Source organism: Ananas comosus, linkage group 18, assembly GCF_001540865.1.
Source record: "Ananas comosus cultivar F153 linkage group 18, ASM154086v1, whole genome shotgun sequence".
Taxonomy (NCBI): domain Eukaryota; kingdom Viridiplantae; phylum Streptophyta; class Magnoliopsida; order Poales; family Bromeliaceae; genus Ananas; species Ananas comosus.
This window is the reverse complement of record NC_033638.1, coordinates 7,278,805-7,284,804: the sequence shown is the minus strand read 5'-3', so window position 1 is coordinate 7,284,804 and position 6,000 is coordinate 7,278,805.

Sequence of the window (6,000 nt, the reverse complement as noted above, 5' to 3'; positions counted from 1 at the left end):
CGAATATAAGTAAGAACTAACTATTACAGGGATAGGTATAAGTATGGGGATAAGAAAAATAGCGTTTGGATGAAAATTGGGTTGTTTCCGGGGATAAGAAAAATAACGTTTGGATAAATAATATGGAATAAGAAAAATATTAGGTGGTTTTATATAGAAAATGGAGGTGTTGGTGGGGATAGTTATAACCGATTATTATAGGTAACCGAGAACTACCGTTATGGGATAAAAAATTAGCGTTTAGGTATAAAGGGGATAAGGGCCTATTACCTTAAATTTGATGTTTTTCTTATTTTTCCCAATATTTATCTTTAACTCTTTTTCATTGGCTTTACAATAAGCCAGTTTAATATTAGAGATAATTGCCTATGTATCTCTTAAAACTTCAAAAATATCTCATTTGCCCTTTTTTTTTCTTTTCAATATACCCCCTTATATATTCCTCCGTTGTTCTAAAATACCACTGCCGTTACCACTCGTTAAGTTAACTTAGGTTAAACACGACTTAAATATCTACTAGAGTTAAAAAAAAAAAGAATCAAAATACCTCTTTTGCCCTTAGCTTAAGGGCAAATAAGAAATATTGGTGATGGTAAAAGGGTATATTTGAAAAGACTAAAAATCAAAATATTTTTGTACCTCTCGCTTAAAGGGTAAATAAGAAAAGTCCGTGATGCTGAAAAGATATATTTAAAAGGGTAAAATAGTAATTTCGTACAGATAACAACTATTGTTAACAGTTCATTAACGAAATTTAATTTTAGGGGTATATTTGAAATAGTTGGAACGTAAAAAGGCTATTTTCAATATTAACCTTCTAAAAGGGGTAAATCATAAAGTCAAAAATTTTTCAGGAGTATATAAGCAATTGCCCCCTTAATATTATTTTACTATCTATGATTAGCTATTTTCAATATTAACCTTCTAAAAGGGGTAAATCATAAAGTCAAAAATTTTTCAGGAGTATATAAGCAATTGCCCCCTCAATATTATTTTACTATTTATGATTATATATATATATATAGAGAGAGAGAGAGAGAGAAAGAGAGAGAGAGAGAGAGTTGGGCTAGAATACTATTGATAGCAAAACGTCATTTTTGCTATCAAGTTTTTAGCCTTTGGATCAACTCTTTTCATCATTTCTAATCATTGGATTAAATACTATAAACCAGTGGGGACCACTCAACCCTAGGGGGACCACTCAACTCTAACTGACTAATATCATCCTAACCCTACAATTTCTCATCCAAGGATTAAAAACTTGATAGCAAAAAGAGCGTTTTACTATCAATAGTATTCCAGCCTAATTATATATATATATATACATATATATATATATATACATATGTATATATATGTATATATACATATATATATATATATGTATATATACATATATATACATATATATACATATATATATATATATATATGTATATATATATATATATAGAGAGAGAGAGAGAGAGAGAGAGAGAGAGAGAGTTTTGCTAGAATACTATCGGTAGTAAACGGCTCGGTTTACTACCGATTTGTTTTCGATGATAGAGCTTCCAAATTGATGATCGGCACCGTTAAACATAATCTAAACTATTTAAACTATCTGGAAATTAAATTTCACACATTTTCGATATTGTTCTCTTGTCCATCTAGTGAACAGAAAAATGAATGGTTGGAAATGAATATCCTTCAAAAGGTGATGATACAATTTTTATATTTGAGATCTAGAGTCTAGATCTTATTTTAAATAGTTTAAAGAATTTTTTAACAAAAATTTAGTTGATTTGAACTCTTCTATGCCGTTAAACGAGCAAACGCACCATATCGGCCATTAAAATTATAGATTTTATGACCCTTTGATTGTTCAGTTAGTGATGCCAAAAAATCATAAAATTTGATTTCTAGATAATTTAAATGGTCTAGATCATGTTCAACGGTGCCGATCGTCGATTTGGAAGCTCTATCATCAAAAACAAATCGGTAGTAAACCGAGCAATTTACTACCGATAGTAGCCCAGTCAAACCATATATATATATATATATATATATATATATATATATTATATATATATATATAATATAGGCTGAGCTACTATATCTTATGAGTATAGACCGCCCCTTTACTCATATATTTTTAACCGTTGATTGATGGGATGTTGTGTTAGGATAATGGTCTTCCCACTTTGATGATAGTGTCACTGGGGTTGAGTGAGTAGTTGTTGAATATTATGAATCTAAGCGGGTGAAATGATAAATGGATAAATCTAAGGCCGAAAACTTATGAGTATAAGGGAACCCCAATACTCATTAAAGTATAATAGCCGGACTCACTCTCTCTCTCTCTCTCTCTCTCTCTCTCTCTCTCTCTCCTTCTCTCTCTCTCTCTCTATATATATATATATTATATATAGTCCATCTACTATCCTATTAATAAGGATATTGAGAGGACATTGTCCTTCAGTCATTGTTGAATGATCCAGAATTAAATTGATAATCGGCACCGTTGAAATTGATCTACACAATTAGAAATGTTTAGAAACCAAATTTTGTAATATTTAAAAATTATTATCAAATTCAGCTTAAGAGTTGAAAAATGAACAGTCATAAATGAATAATTTTCTTAAAATAGAGGTTAGACTTTCTCAAATCATAATCAGAGTTATCAAACATTATCTAAATAGTATAAAGAATTTTCTATAAACAATTTAAGCAATTTGGATTACTCTACACTGTTAAACAAGTAAACGGCTCATATAGGCCGTCAAAAATTCTCGATTTTACGACACTTTGATCACCATGTAAATAATTTTTAAAATTTATAAAATTTAGTTTCTAGATATTTCAAATACTCTAGATCAACTTCAATAGCTCCGATCATCGATTCGGAATCTATATCATCAAGAACAATTTGATAGGACAAGTGCTACTATCCTATTAATAGGATAGTAGCCCTAACCTATATATATATAGAATTGAGCTCCTATGTTTTCAAAAGTACAAAGTTATTGGTGTTTGTAGATTTTTAGCCATTGGATTAAAAAATATGCAGTTAGGATAATGCGGGCCCCCTAGAGTTGAGTGAGTCGGTTGGTTGAATATATAAATCTAAATGGTTAAAAATGGAATCCGAGGAGGTAGATCTAACAGTTAAACTAAACAAAGACCAAGGTGCTTGGTTGCTTTTTACAAGCACCAGTGGGGGCTGGAACTAATATTTATATATATATATTATATATATATACTAAAATACTTATATAGAAATCAATAGGTGTACAATACTCTTGTATGAGTATTTAACCCCCTTATACTCCATAAATTTATTAACCGTTGAATTAAATGGGAGTAGAGGTTGGAATGAGGGGGGTCCCCACTTAGAATAGATAAAAGTGATTCCTAGAGTTGGAGTGTTAGGTTGGTGAACAGATAGACAAAATGGGAAAATAAGATCAAATAAGATAAAAATCATGGAATAATCTAAAGGCCGAAATTTATGGGCAAATAAGGAACCAAACCATAAAAGTATAAGTAACCGGGACTTAATTAATATATATATATATAGTAGGGCTACTATACTCTTATGAGTATTGGGCCCTTCGTACTCATAAGTTGTTTTCGATGATGAAGCTTCCGAATCGACGATCCACTCCGTTAAATATGATCTAGAGTATTTGAAACTTGTAGAAAATAAATTTCGTAATTTTTCAAAATCATAATAGAGTCCATCAAATATGTATAAAATGAACGGTCAAAATCGATCGACGTCCTAAAAAAGGATGATCGAATCCTTCAATTTAAGATCGGAGTTATTGGTCATTATCTAGGTAGTGAATAAAATTTTCTATCAAAAATTCAATCTATTCCGATTTTTTTGCACCGTTAAACTGGCAAGTATTCCATACCGGCCGTTAAAAATTATCAATTTTGTGAGCGTTTGATCGTAAGGTAAATGATATTGAAAAATTATGAAATTTGATTTCTGAAAGTTTTAAATGCTCTAAAAAATATTTAACAGTATGGATCGTCGATTCGGAAGCTCTATCATCGAAAATAACTTATAAATACGAGAGTGATAGTACTCATAAGAGTACAGTAGCCGGACTCTCTCTCTCTCTCTCTATATATATATATGTATTATCACTTATAAAGGCAAAGGAAATATTTTATCATCATACTTTTTGTATTTAATGCACCTGTTTGCAACCCAAAACAGGCCTATGGACCTAAAACATTTAAATGTTTGATTGGTGATTATAATGCAAAAATAGAAGGACAAATTATATAAAAATATTTAATTTAATATTGAAATAAAAAATTAGAATGAATAATTAGGACTACTGAAATTTGAATTAGAATTTTGGTTAAAGAAAAAGAGAGCGACGAAGGAGGAGGGGAGGGATTGCTGGTTTAAAGATACTAGCACACTGCCTTATGGCAATAGACCGATTGAACTTAGTCACAATCGAGATCTGTGAATATTACATCAGTTCGTTTTAGATAAATTAATTGTGTATTTTTAATCACACTCGAAATAGTTTTAAAAATACATATTTATGAAAGGAAAAAATATTAATCTCATATAAATTACGTGGTAGTTAACTGTAAATATACTACATCAACAACAGCTCATGGAAACTTCGTTTTTAAAAAATTATATATTTATGAACTTCTTATTTATTTTGGTCATATATATAAAAAATATTATAAAGTTAACGTGTCCACGGTTACCCCTAAAATCCCGCTGTAAATCACGGTTTATGCCAACCAAGGGAGCATAAAACAGGTATGAGGGGTTTTTTCGCATTTGGTCCTCTTACAATATTTTATTTCATAACTAATCTCAAGTAAATTTGAACTAAAAAAGTGACTCTTGTGTAAACAGGATATAACATTTATTGTGTTGTTTTAGGTCATATTTGGACTTCAGAATAAATTATCTAATATTTTATTTTTATTTTTTTGAAAGGTTTTGACATTTATAATTTAATAGAATAGAATATTGTACCTACGAAAGTATTTTATTTTATTCTAAAAAACAAGTTGAAGATCGAATATGTTATCATATTCTAGGCATTTGATCGCACTTCTCAACGTCCTCGTTTTCCAAATAATACAGATTCCTGAGTAAAAATTTTAAAAATATACTAAATAAAATACTCATACATTTAAATAGAATTGTAAACTTTTATCAAGACATAATACTTTACTTAAATGATGGCTACTGTGTTCAATACTATTACTTAAGTGAACAAATAAATGATTTGCCGTATTAACGTAAAATATTTAGTTAATTCAGTAGAGCGCCCAAATAGAAAGCATAGAATTATTTCTCTATTTAAAAATTTGGAAAAACTTCAAAAACCCCCCTTGTGGTTTCAATTTTTATCACTTTAGTACCCTGTGGTTTAAAATGTATCAAGTTAGTACCGTGTGGTTTCTCACTTTATCACTTTAGTACCCTGTGGTTTAAAGTGTATCAAATTAGTACCCTGTAGTTTTGCACTTTATCACTTTAGTACACTGTGTTTTTAATTTTGTATCAAGTTAGTATCCTGTGATTTTTTAAATCACAGAATACTAAAGTGATAAAGTGTGAAACCACATGGTACTAAATGATAAAGTGCAAAACCACAGAGTACTAACTTGATACACTTTAAATCATAGGGTACTAAAGTGATAAAGTGAGAAGAAACCACAGAGTACTAACTTGATACACTACAAACTACAGGGTACTAAAGTGATAAAGTGTGAAACCGCAGGGGGGTTTTTGAAGTTTTTCCTAAAGAGCTCATAGGGGTAATAATATAATAAACAAATTGTGAGGGTTTTAAGTGTAAAACAAGCCGTAAGGTGTGAATCCTAATGATTGCAAGATGGGGCTGCATGTCGGCTGGAAAAGGGAGTTGAATGTGTTCGATTAATTTTTTTAAAAAAATATATATATATTTAAATGTATGGGGTTGTGGGGTGCACAAATTTTTTTTTTATTTTTTTGTAAACAAA